Here is a 20,907-nt window from a genome sequence, read left to right as displayed (position 1 = left end):
GGAGTGTGGACTGTCTCCAGACACCAGCTGTCTCTCAGCCCTGTGGTGGGGTCAGGTGTGGCATCTCTGGGCTCTGAGAAGGTGCTCGCTGTGAGTCCTGTTGGAGTGGGTATCCTCCTTATGGCTCCGGGGGTCTGTCTGCGAGCCTTGCCCCCTGGCATCGCCATCAAGATCCTTACAGAGTAAACCCGACATCCCACCAACAGAGACTCAAGAACGGCTCCTCACTTCCAATGGCCCAAATCTCTCACTAATAAATCAAATGGTGGTTTATTTCTCAAACCCTATTTGGTTTTTCATGCTCTTCTTTGGAAATGGCCTCTGCAGGGCCATGTTGCAGGGGTGAGTGAGACACCCCAGGCTTCTGTGGTTGCAACCTCTCTTCTTATGCAATACTCGAGACTCATGGGCTGTCAATCGGCTCTTCGGTGCAGGCACTGGGCTGGAAGCTTTGGCCTTGTGACCCGACGCTTGTCACTTCTGAGGACACTGAAGGAGAGGACAGTGAAAAAAGCTGCCCAAAGCCACACAGCTGATGAAGAGGGGTTAGAGTGTCAGGTCCTGTTTGGATGCAACACGAGGCTCCCGTTTTCAGGACTGTGTAAGCCACACCCCTCTGGTCTGGGGGAAGCATGGGCTCCCCTCACCAGTCCTCAAACCTTCAAGCTCTGATAGTCCTTCAAGAAAATCACATTCATTCAAGCCCAAAAGATGTCTTTTTTTTCTCAACTAGATGATTTGGGTGCAGTGTGCATTGGGCTGGTGTGGCTCCCCTTCATGCTGGTGGGCCAGCCTCTGAGCAACTCCTCCCCCCACAACAGCACAACATGGAATGTAGTGCAAGGATCCAGCTCCTGGGACACCCAACTGGGGCGCTCGACCCACATCCTCATGAGCGTGCCCGTGGGCCCCCACGTGGATGAAACAAAGCCATGGACTCTGCGCAGGAGATGCAGACTCCAGGGAACAAGCTGACAAGGCTTGAGTGCTCTAATTGCCCGGCTTTATTCACATGGAGTCTAGAAGAGGAAGATTGCTTCCCATTTGGCCAATTTCCAGAACTTTCTTCCTGCAATGTAGATAGCATTCCCTCTAAAAATTACTCACCTGGGGCTTTCGATGTTTTTTTTTTTTTTTTTTTTTTTTTTTGAGAGGTGGTCTGTGTTAACTGCTCATTCTCCTAGTTTCCCACAGCTCGTCTGTGGGTAAAGTCAGACTTTTCAAAAACATTTTACTTGGAGCCTATCAACACATTTGTAATTTGTGTGCAATGTCCTCATGCAGGCACGGTATAACACTATCTCCTCAACACTCATCAGAACGAAGTATAAGCAGTGTTTGAAAATATTTTTATTTCCTCCCCAAGGCAACAGTCAGACATTACCTGTTATGTTAACCCCGTCTCTTTCATCAGGATTTACGTGCCTTCCTTCTGGAAGGTGGCTCCTAGTTTCTCTCTACCAGCATTTTTATGCATTCCTTGATCAGACAAATTCTACGTTACATAAAAATAGTCCTTTTGGGCTTAGCTACCAAAATATTTAGCCCTAAAATTAGTGCTCAATTTCAGAAGCAATCTCGTTCTAGAGGCCTGGGATGGATAAATCTTTCTCTGCTTTCTAATTTACAAAACAATAAATTAAAAAAATATATTCCTTTCTTTGTACTTAAAAAAATACACACTTATGGTAGAATATTTGCAGGATGTAGAAAAGAAGAATGAGAGGAAAAGTAAGCTCCCACCCGCGGACACCCACTCCTTCCCAACCCCTCCCCCCACCATCACACAAGCTCCTGGTGCAGAACAGACACCTGATACACGCATGTGAGACATGTCAGTGGATGGGCTCTCTTTCCCACCATCAGTTCTTCTAGCCCTGTCCCTCCACCTCATCCTAACTTTTCCTCTGTCCCTGCTCCTAAGTCAGTGGAAGATGCAGCTTATTCCTGGCTAACAGCAACCACTCTGCACGTTCTCTGGCTTCTATTTTCCCCTCTCTGTTCACCTTCTCCAGGACTTTAATCCCTAATTAGTCTCCCTCTTACATATTTTCAGCCAAGTCTCTTCTCATCAGCATCTGAACGTGAGTGGAGACTACTTCATCTTTTTTTTTTTTTACTTTTTTATTGTTATGTTAATCACCATACAGTACATCCTTAGTTTTTGATGTAGTGTTCCATGATTCATTGTTTGTGCATAACACCCAGTGCTCCATGCAGAACGTGCCCTCTTTAATAGCCATCACTAGGCTAACCCATCCTCCCACTCCCCTCCCCTCTAGAACCCTCAGCTTGTTTCTCAGAGTCCATCATCTCTCATGGTTCATCTCCCCCTCTGATTTTCCCCCTTCATCCTTCCCCTCCTGCTATCTTCTTCTTTTTTTTTTTTTTAAGATATAATGTATTATTTGTTTCAGAGGTACAGATCTGTGATTCAACAGTCTTGCACAATTCACAGCACTCATCATAAACACATACCCTCCCCAATGTCTATCACCCAGCCGCCCCATCCCTCCCACCCCCCACCACTCCAGCAAACTTCTGTTTCCTGAGATTAAGAATTCCTCATATCAGTGAGGTCATATGATACATGTCTTTCTCTGATTGATTTATTTCGCTCAGCATAACACCCTTCAGTTCCATCCACGTCGTTGCAAATGGCAAGATCTCATTCCTTTTGATGGCTGCATAACATTCCATTGTATATATGTACCACTTCTTCTTTATGCATTCATCTGTCAATGGACATCTTGGCTCTTTCCACAGTTTGGCTATTGTGGACATTGCTGCTATAAACATCAGGGTGCACGTACCCTTTCGGATCCCTACTTTTGTATCTTTGGGGTAAATACCCAGTAGTGCAATTGCTGGATTGTAGGGTAGCTCTATTTTCAACTTTTTGAGGAACCTCCATACTGTTTTCCAGAGTGGTTGCACCAGCTTGCATTCCCACCAACAGTGTAGGAGGGTTCCCCTTTCTCCGCATCCCCACCAACATCTGTCATTTCCTGACTTGTTAATTTTAGCCATTCTGACTTCTGTGAGGTGGTATCTCATTGAGGTTTTGATTTGGATTTCCCTGATGCTGAGCGATATTGAGCACTTTTTCATGTGTCTGTTGGCCATTTGGATGTCTTCTTTGGAAAAATGTCTGTTCATGTCTTCTGCCCATTTCTTGATTGGGTTCTTTGTTCTTTGGGTGTTGAGTTGGATAAGTTCTTTATAGATTTTGGATACTAGCCCTTTATCTGATATGTCATTTGCAAATATCTTCTCCCATTCTGTCGGTTGTCTTTCGGTTTTGTTGACTGTTTCCTTTGCTTTGCAAAAGCTTTTTATCTTGATGAAGTCCCAATAGTTCATTTTTGCCCTTGCCTCCCTTGCCTTTGGCGATGTTTCTAGGAAGAAGTTGCTTCGGCTGAGGTCAAAGAGGTTGCTGCCTGTGTTCTCCTTTAGGATTTTGATGGACTCCTGTCTCACATTGAGGTCTTTCAACCATTTGGAGTCTATTTTTGTGTGTGGTGTAAGGAAATGGTCCAGTTTCATTCTTCTGCATGTGGCTATCCAATTTTCCCAACACCATTTGTTGAAGAGACTGTCTTTGTTCCTTTGGACATTCTTTCCTGCTTTGTCAAAGATGAGTTGACCATAGAGTTGAGGGTCCATTTCTGGGCTCTCTATTCTGTTCCATTGATCTATGTGTCTGTTTTTGTGCCAGTACCATGCTGTCTTAAGGATGACGGCTTTGTAATAGAGCTGGAAGTCCAGAATTGTGATGCCGCCGGCTTTGCTTTTCTTTTTCAACATTCCTCTGGCTATGCGCTGTCTTTTCTGGCTCCATACAAATTTTAGGATTATTTGTTCCATTTCTTTGAAAAAAGTGGATGGTATTTTGATGGGGATTGCATTGAATGTGTAGATTGCTCTAGGTAGCATTGACATCTTCACAATATTTGTTCTTCCAATCCATGAGCATGGAACGTTTTTCCATCTCTTTGTGTCTTCCTCAATTTCTTTCATGAGTATTTTATAGTTTTCTGAGTACAGATCCTTTGTCTCTTTGGTTAGATTTATTCCTAGGTATCTTATGGTTTTGGGTGCAATTGTAAATGGGATCGACTCCTTAATTTCTCTTTCTTCTGTCTTGTTGTTGGTGTATAGGAATGCCACTGACTTCTGTGCATTGATTTTATATCCTGCCACTTTACTGAATGCCTGTATGAGTTCTAGCAGTTTTGGGGTGGAGTCTTTTGGGTTTTCCACATAAAGTATCATATCATCTGCAAAGAGTGAGAGTTTGAGTTCCTCCTTGCCAATTTGGATGCCTTTGATTTCTTTTTGTTGTCTGATTGTTGTGGCTAGGATTTCCAATACTATGTTGAATAGCAGTGGTGATAGTGGACATCCCTGCTGCGTTCCTGACCTCAGGGGGAAAGCTCTCAGTTTTTCCCCATTGAGAATGATATTTGCTGTAGGTTTTTCATAGATGGCTTTTATGATATTGTGGTATGGACCCTCTATGCCTATACTCTGAAGAGTTTTGATCAAGAAAGGATGCTGTACTTTGTCAAATGCTTTTTCTGCATCTATTGAGAGGATCATATGATTCTTGTTCTTTCTTTTGTTAATGTATTGTATCACATTGATTGATTTGCGGATGTTGAACCAACCTTGCAGCCCAGGGATAAATCCCACTTGGTCATAGCACCCCCATTTTTGATTGCACCTCATTAATAGCCTTTTTGATTTTGACTTGGTTAGATTTTAGTTCTTTTATTTCTCCAGAAAGGGTTTCTCTAATAACTTCCATGCTTTTTTCAAGCCCAGCTGGTATCTTTAAAGTTATGATTCTGAACTCTAGATCTGGCATCGTACTAATGTCCATACTGAGTAGGTCCCTGGCAGTCAGTACTACCTCTTGTTCTTTTTGTTGAGGTGATTTTTTTTTCTGTCTTGTCATTTTGTCCAAAGGAGACTAGATGAATGAGAGAACAAAATGCTAATAGGGTAAAAACGTCCCCAGAAAATATACTCTAAACAAATCAGAAAAGACCTGAAGCCAGGCGAAAAGGTAGGGAAAGAAAGAAAAAAGAAAAAAAAAAAGAAAAAGAAAAAGATAAAAACAAACAAAAACAGTACAAAACAAAAAAAAAACAGAATATGATCAAATATGATCAGGCTGGTGCATACATCAGTGCCACACACTAAATTTTGAGTGTATTTTGGTCTGTTAGAAGAAAATGCCTCCCAAAATTTTAAAGAAAGAAAAACTTATATATGTACAAAAATAAGGGTTGATATGATGAAGGGATGCAATATGACTGTAAAGATGAAAATTATAAAAATTTTATAAAAGGAATTGATAAGAAGTTGTTTGAAAAAAGAAGAGGATTTAAAAAAAAAAAGGGAGAGAATGTGATCAGGCAGGAGAGTAGAACAAAGCCATACACTAGAGATTTAAGGTATATTTTGATTTGTTAGAAGAAACTGTATCTCAAAATTTTAAAGAGAGAACAACTTATATATATATATGCCAAAAATAAGGGTAACTACTATGAAGGGATAGAATATGACTCTAAAAATGAAAAATAAAAATGTTTTTTAAAAAAGGGATTGATAAGATGTTGGTTGAAAAAGGGAAAAAGAAAAATTAAAAAAAAAAAGACAGTTAAAAAAAATAACTTTGAAAGACTAAAGAATCAGGGTAAAAAAGCCATGGATTCTATGTGCATTATTCCCCTAGCACTGGAGTTCTGCCCTTCTCATTGATCGGTAAACTTGGTCTTGGCTGGCTGTTCTCGCTGATCTTCTGGGGAGGGGCCTGTTGCCGTGGTTTCCAAATGTCTCTGCCGGAGGCGGAATTGCCCCGCCCTTGCCCCCTCCCGGCTAAGTAATCTGCTCGGGTTTGCTCTCGGGAGCTTTTGTTCCCTGCAAGTTTTTGGTACAGCTTTGGAGGACGAGAGTGAAAATGGCGGCCCCCCAATCTCCGACTCGGAGGAGCCGAGAACTCAGGGCCCCACTCCTCAGTGCACCCCCAGAGAAAAGCCGTCAGTCACTCCCGGCTCCCCGGTCTCCGGCCGCACTCCGTGCTCACCTGGCCTGTGACCACGCGTTTCTATCTCTGGCACCCGACCCTGTGTGGAGTCTCCAAACCCAGCAGATCCCTGCGGTGTGCTCCCGCACCTCTCCTCCCAGGGGGGGAAGGGGAGTCTCCCTGGATCTGCCACTTGTTGGGTCCCTGCTGGAGGAGCAGTGGCCCGACTGTGCCGTGGATCATGGTCTATGGCAACCCCGAGCTGAGAGCCCACACCTCGGCTCCGTCTCTGCAGCCAGCTTCCCCGCTCCGGTAAGCTGGGAGCTCTGCCGCACTCAGGCACCCCCGGTCTTTCTTGACCCCGAGGGTGCTGAGAACACAGTGTCCTGCGAGGGTTCCACCCCCTGCTTAGCCACCGGAGTGACATCCCTCAGCGGAGCCGACTTCTAAAAGTTCCAATTTTGTGCTCTGCTGCTCTATCACTTGCCAGAAGGGGCCAATGGAGGCCCCTCCCCCGCCGTCTATCTTCCCGAATATCGCCTCGGATTCACTTCTCCCCACGTCCTACCTTCCAGAAAGTGGTCGCTTTTCTGTTCAGAGAGTTGTTGCTATTCTTTTCTTCGATCTCCTGTTGAATTTGTAGGTGTTCAGAATGGTTTGATCTCCATCCAGCTGAATTCCTGAGACCAGACGAAATCCAGGTCTCCTACTCCTCCGCCATCTTGCCTAACGAGACTATTTCATCTTAAATACAATTCCTTGGACCCCACATTTTCTCCAGCTGTTACCATAAGGATCTCCCACCTGCCGTCACTCTTTTCCAAAGCTGCCCCCCATGGTTCTGTCTCCTTCTCAGCCTCCAATCTTGGCTTAAACACCAGAACACTGGCTGTGGCTCTTCGCACTGGAGTTGCGCTGGCTAGAACCCTCATGCTCGGCCTTGATCAGGCAGAACCTGGCACTCCTTTTCAAAATCCCACCTTGTCCTCACTGCTGTGGCAGTGATCCTTGGATAGGTAATTCCATCAACTCTCATGGCTTTAATTCCCATTTATCTCACTGAGGACACCCAGATCTATATATCTATCCAGACCACCCCTGAGTTACAGATGTGTGTGTCTCTGGACATCAGGGTAGGCCACGTGGGGCTGCAGTAGCAGACAAACAGAAGATCACCATTGTGTAGTGACATGCAGACAAACTGTATGCCCTCTGTCCCCTCTCTCCTTATACCCACACCATCTGCAACGGCGACCTCCAAATTCACAACAGCAATGGAAGACGGGACTGGATGATCAAGCAAGATGTTTTAAGAGACAAGGCAGATAGTGGCTGTTTTGAGCCAAATTGTGTTTTCCCCAGAATTTATATGGTGAATTGTCATATGGTGAAGCCTAACCCCCAATATGTCAGAGCATGACTGTATGTGGAGGTAGGGTCTTTGAAGAGGTAACTAAGTTAAAACGAGGTTGTCCTGGTGGGCCCCAGTCCACTCTGACTGATGGGAGCTCTCTTCCTGGCTCACAGATGGACTTTCTTGCTGCAGGTGTCTCCCTCTATTATAGGGACACCAGTCCTATTGGATCAGGTCCCCACACTTAGGACCTCATTTCAACTTGGTTGCCTCCTGAAGGACCCCCATCTCCAAATACAGCCACACTGGGGGGTAGGGCTCCTGTATGAATTTCAGGTGGACACAATTGGTCCACAGAGCCATCTGAAGAAAGCATTCCTGTTGCCTACTATCTGCCAGGTGCTGGAAGGCCTGCCCCGTGAAAGGGAAGCCCGTAGTTAGTCATCCTGGGGCCGAGGAATAGCAGGTATTCCTGATGAAATGGTATGCATCCACTAGCTTTCATAGTTATGCTGCTATAACAAAGGGCCCCCAAGCTCAGTGCTTATGAGTAAAAATGGTTACTCCCAGTTGCATCACATGGCTTGCTGTAGGCTGGCTTCCATGTATCCCCCATTCATGCTGAGGCAGCTTCCCTGACCTAGATGCTCAGCCTAGCATTGAGAAAAAGGAGGCAAGGCAGAACCACGGGATGGCAGTTAAAGTTTCCCCCTGGATGGGGTTCACATCGCTGCTTCTCACATTTCATTGGCCAAAGCAAGTCACATGACCAAGCCTGGCATCAGTGGAGATACACTCATCTCATCTGGAGGAAGGGGCATCAGGGGGCCTGGCTTTGTGTGATGGCCCAGGTGTTCATGGTCTGTGCTTTCTTAGGACACAATAGGTTAGTGACTTGCAGCAAGTGCTTCCAAGTAGGCAGGGTCCTTGGCCACCTGGGCCAGGGCAGAGGCCAGTGTAGACAAGCATGTAGAGACAGTGTGTTCTTCTACGGGGGCTGCTCCCAGCTGGCAGGTGTCACATCCAGGTGTTCTTACTGCTGGATGGTGCAGAACTGGTGTGATAGGAAAAGCTCATCCTAACCAGACTGCCTTCTCTAGTATCCTGCCTTTGTCTTCTGCTTCAGCAATCATTTACGATCTGATGGACAAATGCAGAAGCATGTACCCTCCCCAAACAGAATGCCAGCCTACTCCAGTTGATTCCCAAAGATGGCAAAAATGTAACACATTGCCTGAGAACCTTGAAAACCAGGCAATGCTGTGGGGAAAAAAAATAACAGGTGGGCGCCTGGGTGGCTCAGTCTTTAAGCGTCTGCCTTCGGCTCAGGTCATGATCCCAGGGTCCTGGGATCGAGTCCCACATCAGGCTCCCTGCTCTGCGGGAAACCTGCTTCTCCCTCTCCCACTCCCCCTGCTTGTGTTCCTGCTCTCGCTGTCTCTCTCTCTGTCAAATAAATAAATAAAATCTTAAAAAAAAAAAAAAATAACAGGTAAAGACCAGCATTTCTGGTTGGGGCCTGATTTGGGGCTCTGAGGCTTCACTGGGTCTGAGCTCTGCAGGATGTTCACCTTACATATTGGTGCAGATCCTGGTGGCCTGTCAACTAGGAAGGTCACCATTCTTCCTAAAGGTAATGGCTTACATTTATTGAGAACTTTCCATGGTATTATTGTAACCATCAGACACAGTTTAAAACAGCTTCAGCATTTTTCTTATTTTATATAGGAGGATATTGAAGCAAGGAAAAGAACTTTGAATTTTAATTACTTCCCAAGATATTAATAATAAGAGGAGATGTGTATTCATAAATGGATATGTCTATATTTCATTTAGTGCCTATGGTAGGCAGAGCCCCTGGAAGATGGCCATACCCAAATCCCCCAATTCTGTGCATATGTTACTCACACAGCAAAAAGGACTCTGCAGTTGTGATTATGGTTGTGGACTTTAAGATGGGGAGATTATCCTGATTACTCAAGTGGGACCAATCTAATCACAGGAGCCCCAAAAGAAGAGAACCCCTTCAGACCAGAAGAAGAGGAAGTCAGAAGAGATTCGGCAGAAGTGGAGCTCATAGAGATTCCAAGCGCAGGAAGGATCTGATGCAGCAGTGCTAGTTTTGAGATCCAGGGACCACCTTGCAGGGGTGGTAAAGAGATTTCTAAGAGGTACTGGTGGCCCCAGCATCAGCCAGCCAGGTAACAGGACCTCAGTCCTGCAACACCAAGAAACAGCAGCTGTCATGTCTGTATCTCAAATCAGCTTGGAAATGGATCCTTCCCAAGCTTCCACTGACCCCTTGATTGCAGCCTTCTGAAACCCAGAGTGGAGAAAGCAGCCGAACCCACCCAGACTTCTGGCCTCTAGAGCTGTGAGAGAGCAGGTGTGCATAGTTTTAAGACATTACCTGTGCGATGATTTCTTAGAACAACAATAGCTAACTCACGCAGTATCACTGAAATGCTTTGAGAGAACATTGGACCACAGGGTACCTCCCAACTCCAGACTCCTCTTGGAATCTCCCCTCTCCCCTCCTCATCTCTCTCTCTCCTTCCCTCTCTTCTTCTCATTTCTCCCCGGACACCTGACAGTGAATTACCTGGCTGGTGCTTTTAGGAGAAGGAGCTGGGCGTGTGCATTTCAATCTGTTCTCCTGTCTCTACTCTTTGGGATCTTCCTGTCCACAGAGAACATCCACCCCCATGCCCTGTAGAGGGATCCTGCAGATGTCAGTCTCTAAGCGGATGATTTAATTCCTTTGGTGAATGGTTAGCAAGCCCATTGTGACTATAGATCTAAAGTTTTATCCTCAAATCCAGCTATTACTAGTGATAAAACTAGCATATTTATTTCCATCTGTCTGACTTTTGCCTCTGACTCTCAATTGATTCAGAACCCAAAACAACCAGGAGCTATTTATTAACCCTCTAAAATCCAAGCACATCCATCTGGTCATATCTTTCCCACTTACTCTGTGCATCATTTAAACTCCTTATGGTGATATTTAGGGTCCTTCGTAGTCTGACACCGTATAACTCTCTAGCCCAGCACTATGCAATAAAAATAGAATGTAAACTACAAATATAACTTTAAATGTTATGGTAACCACATGGAAAAGAAGTAAAAAGAAGCAGGTGAAATTAATTTTAATAATATATTTTATTTAACCCCATATATCTGAAATACTGCTGTTCCAGCATGTCAGCAACATAAAAATTGTTAATGAGGTATTTTGCATTCTATTTTTTGTACCAAGTCTTTGAAATTAGTGTGTATTTTACACCTATGATGCATCTCAAGATGGACCAGTCACAGTTCAGGTGCTCAGTAGCCACATGTGGCTAGAAGTTACCTACTGGTGCAGGTCCAGCATCATGTGGTCATTCCCACCTCCAACCTTACTCTCCAACAAGACCTTGATTTCTCACTCACTCATTGCTCTATACTCATTCCTGACTCTTGTTTCCTTGGTTCTAAACACTCTGCCACATGTCTCCTATTTTGGATTCTTCCTACTGATGATTTTGAGCCCAGATTCTTTTGGAAAGTCTTCCCTGACCCCCTAAATTGGTTAATCAGCTGTCTTTGAGTGGCTCAAGGATCCTGTAGCTACATTCTCATGGAACATATTGAATTTTGCCCCAAGAGGAGTTTCCACTTCTATTTAGCAGACACAATAATGTGAAATGGCTTTATTTCTAATGAAACCTTGAGAAGTTTCCAAAATCAAACTGTTCTTTAAAGCCATTGAAGAGCTGTGGGTACAAAGAAACTTAAAAATAACTAAACTCCAAGGGGGGCAAATCCTTGCTCGGTGAACAAAAGGCCAGTTGGTGAAACAGCATCAAACCTGCCAAAGAGGGGCAGCCCTTGCCCAGGTGAGGAGAAAGTAGCCAAATCTAGTCAGAACTCTGGTTGGTTTTTGGATTTGAATTCGGAGACACCCCAAACATTAGGATTTTATTTTTCCCCTAAGTAGTATACTTATATGAAAATTTTGCTGAGAAAGTAAGGGCTGGGGCCAGAGCAGGAGCATGAGAAAAACTTCATGGTTTTGTGGTGTGGTCTTCTCTCTGGGTTTTGTGTCCTCACGGTTCTGAAGACTTGTGGCATTGTCATGTTGTGATCCTGCCATACCCAGACTAGCAGCTTCCTGGTCCATTCACCTCACAGAAGCCCATCCTCCAGGTGCAGAGACCCGAGGGCTTATAATTACAAGGTCTAATAGTAACACAACATTTGGTCATATGACCTTCTGGAGAGAGAGCTCTGAATTCACCAAAGGGTGACCAAAGCTTTAATAAATGCCCCAATCAACATCTGTTAAAACCACTCTCCGCCCACTTGAATGGCTGAAATGAACACAGTGGACAATTCCAAGAACTCTCATAGATTGCTAAAGGGAGTGTAAAATGCTACTGCCAGCTGGAAAACTGTTCTGTCTGCTTCATATGTGGTTAAATCTGCCGCATGACCCAATGATTCTGTTGCTGGGTATCAATACAAGAGAAATGGAAATGTATATCCAAAATATCAACTTTTACAGATGTCCAGAGCAGCTTTATTCTTTGTAGCCAAAAACAGGAAATAATTCTAATGTGCATTTAGCAGGAGAATGGGGAGGGAAAAAGCAATGTGTTATATTCATAAAGTGAAATACCACTCAGCAATAAAAAAGAATAAACTACAAACACATGGAACTATATAGATTGAATCTCAAACACATGATTTTGAGCAAAAGAAACCAAAGACAAAAGAGAACATATGCGATTTTATTTATAAGAAATTCTAGAGCGGGAGAACTCAGCTGTAATGATGATCAGATCAGTGGCTGTCTGGGGAGGGGAGGGATTGGCTGAAAAGGGGCCTGAGTTCATGTTTTAGGGAGATGGAAATATGATCTACCTGGAAGAGAGCAATGTTTATAGGGATGAATTCTTTGGTCAACTCTTTAAACAGTACACTTGAAATGGGTACATTTATGGTCCATAATATACATCTATGAAGTTAATTTTTAAATGTCCGTTATAACCACTAGTTGAGGGTTTCCCAACCTCAGCATTGTTGGCGTTTTGTTCTGTGTGAGGCTGTCCTATGCAATATCCCTGGTCTCTACCCACAAAATGCCATTAAACCCCACCACCCCATCCCCGCCCCCACGATGGTGACAACAGACAAGAAGTATCGGCACACATTGCCAAACATCACTGTAGAGGAGGAAAATGCCTTTCTGCTACTCTCTTAAGTTCACTTGCGAATTAAACTCACAAAAGATAGATTAACAGAAAAACAAACACCAGAATTTATTTACATGAGCGACATACACATATATACTGGAGAACCCAGTGATGTGTAACTCAGAGGGATGGGTAGAAATTGGGGCTTATCTACCATTTTAATGGGTGAAGGAAAGAGGGGAAAAGGAAAAAAAAATAACCTTTTTTGAAATATAAGTGGATTTCCAGGAGAACAAATGAGTAAGAAAGTTTGTCTACACAGGTACAAATGGCCTTTCCATATGCTTCAAGACCATAAAACTCCCCTGGAGAGGGCATTCGGGGTAAGTTTTATCTGTGTTCTCCCTTCTGGGAGTAGGTCCACCCTAAAGAGGAATTTATGGCAGCTTTATTTCCCCAAAGTTGCTGCTTTTAGTCAGGTAAGGAAAGCTCCAAGAAGGCTTTTATTCTTACATAGTTTTAACCTTAAATGCCTCTGGTTTAGAATACTCTTTATACCAAAGTGGTCTATTCTGGGGTGGCATATTCTGATCTCTTTCATCTCCTCCAGTGCAGAATTGCCCTCCTGGTTGAAAACCACTGTGCTAACTTAGCTCTTCTTGTTGAGCTTATTCATTCATTGATTCATTGATTCATTCAGCAAAAACTTACTGAGTTCTGCCCCACATTGGGCATTGATATGAACATCTAGAGGCACATCAGAGAACAAAAGAGACAAATAGCCTGTTCCCATGGATCTTACATCCCAATGGACCTAGAAAGACACATTTTAAATAAGCATTCACTTAGAATGGACAAAAGATAAAGTTGAGCTGAAAAAGGAGGATTAGGAGTGCCAGAGATGGAACTTAGGTTGCCATTTTTAAGGTATTGAAAAGGGACAACTGAGAAAAGGCATGAAGGAGGTGACCACATCAGCCATGCTGTTATCTAGGGATAGAATGGCCCAAGAAGAGAGGACAAGGAGATAGTTCATGCAAAACACTCTAAATGAAGCCCATGTCTCATATACTCAAAGAGGAGCCCAGAGTGCCTGGAACAGAATGAAGGAGGAGAGACATACATAGCAAAGTCAGAGAGGCAAGGCAGGATGAGATCCTAAGGTCCTCATGGATCTCTCTAAGGACTGTGATTGCTTGTGCAGGGTGATAACAATGGGTTGGTGAGAAGTCAGATTTTGGATGTATTTTGAACATAGAGTCAATGGAATTTGCTGATGGGTTGAGTCAGTTCCCTAGGAGAGAGACAGTGTCTGTCTTGCTCACTTTGCTGTATGCATCATATAATCCCAGTCTGGAGAATGGCATTCAATAAATTGATGAATGGACAGATGGATGGATGGACAGATGGATGGGTGGATGTGTGGGCTGTGGAAGGAAGGTTGAAAGGAAAGCTGTATTGAAGAATGGCTGGTGGATGGATGGATGGATAAATAGGTAGACGGTTGGATAGATGGGTAGACAGCTGGATGGATGGCCCCTAAGCACTGAGATTTGTTATAATGATCAGATATATTATATATGAAGTCACTAACACACTGCCTGGTACTTTTTAGCCATTTAATGAATAAATGTTTTATTCATTTTTATGTCTTAATGTTTTATTATTTTAAATAAAGATGCACTGAATTTCACTCATTGAGAAGGACATCAGTCACATTATTTCCAAACTAAAATTAGTACCACTCTCCTCCCTGCCTGCAAAGAACCTTTATCCAACAGAACAAACAGGTTCTGAGCAGAGCTGAGTTCCTCCTACTTCCGGATCAGCCATACAATCAATGCACAGTTGCTAACTGCAGCCTAAATGTGGAACCTTCATGCTAGGTAATCAGTCAGGTAGTGGAAATACCACAGTGGGGGTTGGGCTCCCTGCCGGGTCCTGCTCCAGCAGTTATGAATAGAGCATCAGGACTTGTTTTGGCTTGTAAAGTGAACCCATTGGAAGTGGAAGCCATGGTTGTTAGTGAAAGCTAATAAATAGAAGGTACAATTCTGGAGTAGCATGTTGCTACAGATAAGCTTGCTTTGAATAGAAATGTTCACAGCACATGATCAGAATCCTCAGGGCAGAGATTACCCCGCAACTGTTCCCTGCAACCACAAGGACACCAAGCAAGGACACAGTTCAGCCCCTGTGTCTTCACAAAGCAGTCAGGATGGACACACAACTTGGTAACGCGATGCTTTGTCTTAAAAGTTGTCATTGTTATCTCGCACACAGGATCCTGACTTAAAGGTATTTATACTGATTAATGTTCTCTCTTCTACATGTCGAGATGACACCAGCGATTCATTCATTTGTAGAAAAAAAAATGTGCTTCTAAGGAAAACTGCATGGCCTCTATCATGCCCTTCTGGGTTATCAGATTCTAGCCCTGACAATTATCTTCCAGCTATTTTGCAACCATTTGTAAATTGTAGCTAACTGATAGCAATATAAATGTTACCCTGCCAGGTAGTGGTTTAAATTGACTTCCTCCCTCTTTGAAAAAAAAACCCTGTCTTTATTTGCAGCTCATCTCAACATTTCTTTACTAGATGTGAATTTGTGCTGTTTGAGTTTCCCTTTGAACTGAATATAACGTCTGCCTGGTTCCTTCATATCCTATGAGTAAAATAAGATCTTTAACTAGTGTTCATTTTTATATGTGTATGCTTGTCATGATTTTATCTTTTTCTGAAAATAACCTCCTTACACATTCTACAAATATTTAGTGAAGAGCAGGTACACACCAAGAACTGTGTTAAGGACTAGGATTACAATGACCAAGACAGTCCCTGCTCAGAAGGTGATGACATTTCTCCACCATGGTAGAGAAGGCCGGCAAGGTCCTGCTAGCTCTCTCACTAACACCTGCAGACCATGCACCTCTGAGCTGACTTCCTGAGCACTGAGGCCAGTTTTTTATTCTGAGTCTATGTCCCCTGTGGCTGACACAAGCCATATTTTATGTGGCTGCAGTCTTATAGACTATACATAATTATGTATGTTGCTTTTAAAATATAGTTTATGATTAAGGAGAGCAGTGCATGCTCATTTATAGAAACTTTGGGGAGTCCAGAGAAGTATGAAAAAAGAAAAACATAATCCATAATTCTCCCCCTCATAAATACAAAAAAACCTTCATATTCTCACCTCTTTTCCTGACCACCTAGGAGATGCTTCCACCTTCTCCTTACCCAAAATTCTTCATAGAGGGGGAACCCTGATTCTCTGCTTTTATATCCCACACTCATCTTCTGATACTAGTGGACATGGCTATTTACACTGAGTAAACATTAAATCCTGCTGAAGAGTCACCTGCTTTTAAAGGCAAGGAGTACGGCAAATAACAAATTCGCGTCCATTTCCCTAACGCATCTGTTGGCTATTTAAAAAGAGGAGTCATCCCGTGGTTTTCGTTTCGAAGTTGAATCGATGAGTACTCTATTCTCATATTCCTTCAAGAGAATATAAAAGCCAACAGAGGAGCACCTAAGATTTACAGTAAGTGCTAAAACAACTATAATATGATATAATCTTGACGTGATGACTACCTTTGGTGTTTCCGAAGTGATGACTACACAGAATCAGAAATGGACCCAGCCAAGCATGAGACCTTTGTTGCCTATAGCACATGTGTCCTGAAGAAGTTTGCCTGTTTCTATGGTTTCGTGGGAGCAGGTATGAAAATGGCCAAATTGTAAATGGATATGTGGACAGGTACAACCTGCCTGGTCTGTGATGTTAAACACAGATGTTTAAATGAATGAAGGTGGGGGTGCAGATCCATTCTCAGCTTATTCTGAAGTCATTATCCAAGCTAATATGTTGGGAATGTCTTCAGTAAGTTAAATTTTGGGATAGAACACATCTGAATGCATATTTCATTTTTATTAAATTTTAAACCTGCAGCATCTCTGAGGTCCCTGTGTGCCATCCTGGCATTCCACAGACCACAGATGGAAGATAAAATTGATGGAACAAATTTGGCCATTGTTTCACAAATACAGGAGGAATAGAACAAAAACTGATGTTTTTATTTGTTTGCCTATTTGCTTTTTAAATGCTTTCTGATATCACAAAAGAATTCATCTGACCTCTGGGGTAAAGGATATCCTATAGGATAGATATCTTCAGGTATTGTAGAAGCAGACAAAGGAAACTTAGCTAGTACTTGTCAAATGTAATCTAATTTTGCTTCTGAGTTTGGGGTCAAGAGGACAGATTTCTTTAAAACAGGATTTCCTGTTTCTTGAGTTCTCCATTGTGATGATCTGGTCTGATGGAATAAATTGTATATGAATAATATGCTTTCCGAGCATTTATAATTCGCACAGTACCTTTCAGTTACCTTCATGCACTTAAGACAGCTTTGTGAGGCACAAATTTGAAGAGCAACAAACATTTACCTTCAAAACCCTGTGGACATTGCAATACTCCATTTCAGAAGAAATGGAGCAGAGAAAAGATTGCGCCCAACATGATTTTTTTTCTTCCTTTATCTTTGACCAGACTCCTTTGACCCACTTTTTTAAATAATAATTTTCCCCAGGTACATGTAGATATAAATAACTTTTCATTAATTTTGTCTGAAACACTCCTTTGAACTTCATGACCAGAATGATTTTTCAATGTAGGATTTTTTCCATTATTAAATATTTCTTCTCTATCAGTGATTCTTGTCTCTTCCCACCCTCCCCACACCCATACACACACAGGAAAGAAACATCATTTTCAGGTAATATGGAGTATACCTGTTTGCTATCTTCTGTCTCCTCATGTTGAACTGCATGTCTTCTTCCTCTGCATCCTAGGTGACCAAACCAAGTGTCCCCTCCACATTATTTATCTGGTTTTCCATATATCATTTTTACTTTTTATTTTCTCCAGTGCTGATTTTAATTTTACTATTGGATAAGTTTTTGTGAATTGTGAAATGTAGCATACCCACAAAAGGGTGGATGAAAATATTTATGAACATATAAAAGATCCATCATAAAATGAATATTCAGGGATGCCTGGGTGGCTCAGTTGGTTAAGCATCTGCCTCTGGCTCAAATCATGATCTCAGGGTCCTGGGATCGAGCCCTGCATTGGGCTCCCTGCTCAGCAGGGAGTCTGTTTCTCCCTCTCCCTCTGCTGCTCCCCTTGCTTGTGCTCACTTGCATGTTCTCTCTCTTTCTCTCTGACAAATAAATAAATAAAATTTAAAAAAAAATAAAATGAACATTCATTTTTCCATGACTGAGGCCAAGAAATAGAACATAATCATAAATGAAACTCCCTTCCTCGTGTGTTCTTTTTTCTCAGTCCACTGGATCAACCTCCCTTGATTAACCACATTCTCAGTTTGCTATAAACCATTTCCTTGGCTTCCTTGATAGTTTCCCTTTACTACCTGGTTATTCTTGTACTTATTTTTGTCAGTTTTGAGACTTTAGACAAGTAGGATAATACTGTGCATATTCTTCTCCGACTTTGTAGTTTTTCTCCACATAATATAAAGATTTATCCATGTTGATGCATATATTATAGTTGATCACCCTTACTGCAATACAGTCAGGGTGTGCTGGTAAGTCTTTAACAACTGGCTTTCCAGAGAACAAAAGCCCTGATTCGTACCCTTTGCCCATTTCTGTAGTGTAAATACATCCACCATGGCTGATTTCAAGCTACTCTGTAAAGACACTTCAAGCAGATTTGGGAAGAAAGTTGCAGATTGGCTCTTGCAAGGCAGTATGAGCTGACTCCAGTCCTCATTCTAAGTATTTCAATCTGAGAATATACAACTTATCTATCCATTCTATAGTGGATGGACATTTCGATCATTTTCCAACCTTTACGTTAAAAAAAAAAAGTTTGGATATGCTTCTTAGTGCATATGTGCAAGAGTTTCTTCATGACCTAAACTTGGTCAGAGGGTATGTACATGTTCAATTTCATAGGGCATTTTGCAGGGAGAATGGTGCTAATCAATAATTCTACCTGCTTCCCCACATTCTGTAGCCCCTCACAGTTAGGTGGCGCCATGCGACAAATTTCAACCAAAAACCAATGGCTGTGAATGGAAATGACATGTGTCAGTTGGCCAAACAACAGAAGAGCCACACACTTTTGATTAGAGTTTCAAAATAGGGTTCCACTCTTTTCAATAGGGTTTTGAATAGAGTTTCATTTGATTCTGGCAAGGTTCAGAGTCTTCTGTTGTTGAATCTTCTCTCTGGAAATTTTTATATTGTTGTCAGATTTATTTCTTGGTAGTTTATATATATACATTTTTAAAGATTTTATTTATTTATTTGACAGAGAGAGACACAGCAAAGGAGGGAACACAAGCAAGGGGAGTGGGAGAGCGAGAAGCAGGCTTTCCGTGGAGCAGGGACCCTGATGCAGGGCTCGATCCCAGGACCCTGGGATCATGACCTGAGCTGAAGGCAGACGCTTAACGACTGAGCCACCCAGGTGCCCCCGGTAGTTTATATTTTGGATACTGTGGTAAATCTTTTCATTTTAATCTAAATGTCTACTTGCTGCTTGTTTATAGAAATGCAGTTGAATTTGTGTATAAATTTTATATCTAGTAATTTTGCTATTTTCTTATAGTAATTTTGATACCTAATCTACATTGTTTTCACCTTTCAATATCAATAATATCTGTAGAAAATGTAATAAAGACTGTGACTCCACTTTTGATGTTCAATTGCACCAGATTTTAAGCCCTCTTCCACTTCCTTTTTTGTGCCACACCTGAGCAAAGCCTGGTGCTCAGGTGTGGAATTCAAGCCGCTCAAGCCAGGTCTTGCATATGGGAATTTTTAGGCTGGTCCCACCACCTAACCACCATAAAAAAAACCTCAAGCCAGTTTCTTTTGCCTGATTGCTCACGCTACATTTGGACCAGCATGGGAGATGCCCTGCTCTCCTCAGAAAGCCTCATTATGTGAGTAGTCAACCTTCCTGTACCCTTTTGTTGTGTGTGTGTGTGTGTGTGTGTGTGTGTGTGTGTGTGTGTGGCCTGTATCTATGCCTCAGACAAATTTTGGGTAGGGTGTTTTTCCCATTTCTGTAGGGTAACTATAAAATATAGTAACAGTTCTGTTTCTTTCATTCCAATTTTTGTGCCTTCAATATATTTTTCTTACCTTACTGAGCTGGCTAAAACCCTTAATACCATGTTGAATATAAGTGAAATAGTGAACACTCTACTCTTCTAAAGATGTTACTTTTCAAATTTCACTATTAACAAAGAAATTTGCTGTAGTATCTTTAAAAAAATTTTTTTAATTTTATTTTAAGTAAACTCCATGCCACACGTGGGGCTTGAATTCACAACCCCAAGACTGAGTCACATGCTCCACCTACTGAACCAGCCAGGCACACCTGCTGTAGTATTTTTTAAGATTTCTGTCTGACTACAGAAGTTCCTTCCCCTTAGTTTGTTATAATTTTTTGTCATGAATTGATCTTAGAAGTTACCAAAAACTTATTTTCTGCATCTGTTGAATTAATGATATGGTTGCTCTTTTTTAATCAATTAATGTGGTAAACTGCCATAATATCTTCATGCTAAATCCACCTTGCATTTCTGAGATAAGACCAACTTGCTCATGATTTATTAACATTATAAATCACCCTGGATTTAGTTTGTTAATATTTTGTTTAGGATTTTAAACAAAAGACTGTAGATTGTAATTTTCCATATACTGCTTTAGTCAAATGTTGTAATTAGCTGTGTGCTAATCTCATCAAATAAATTGGGAAACATTATATTCCTTTCTATATTTTGGCATTTTAAAAATATGGAATTATTTGCTTCTTAAATGTTTGGTAGGAGATTTTCATTTGTCTAAATTTTTTAAAAAAGGTAATGTAGTGGGATGAATTATTCACAGTATCTTCTTATTAGCTTTAATATTGCAACATCATCCTTAACATTTTCCAGTTGCACCTTTTCCCTTTTTTTAGATAAATCTTGTTAAAGAGTTATCAATTTTATTAGATTCATTAGAGAACCAGTTTTTAGCTTTGTTGAGTCTCCATATGCTTATTTTCTAATTTTAAATTTCTTGTTTTATCTTCATTATTATTTTATATCATTTATTTTGATTATTGTTATTCTTTCTCTACCTTCTTTAGATGAATTATTTTTTCATTAATTGTACACTTTCTTCTTTTCTAACACCAGCAGTTAAGAATATATGTAAATGGCCCTTTTATGTTTTGATATGTACTATTTTTACTATCTTTGTATTCTACATTTATTTTAATTTTGATTATGACTTATTCTATGGTTA

This window comes from Neomonachus schauinslandi, chromosome 4 (genome assembly GCF_002201575.2).
Source record: "Neomonachus schauinslandi chromosome 4, ASM220157v2, whole genome shotgun sequence".
Classification (NCBI taxonomy): Eukaryota; Metazoa; Chordata; class Mammalia; order Carnivora; family Phocidae; genus Neomonachus; species Neomonachus schauinslandi.
Note: the sequence above shows the minus strand (reverse complement) of the source record.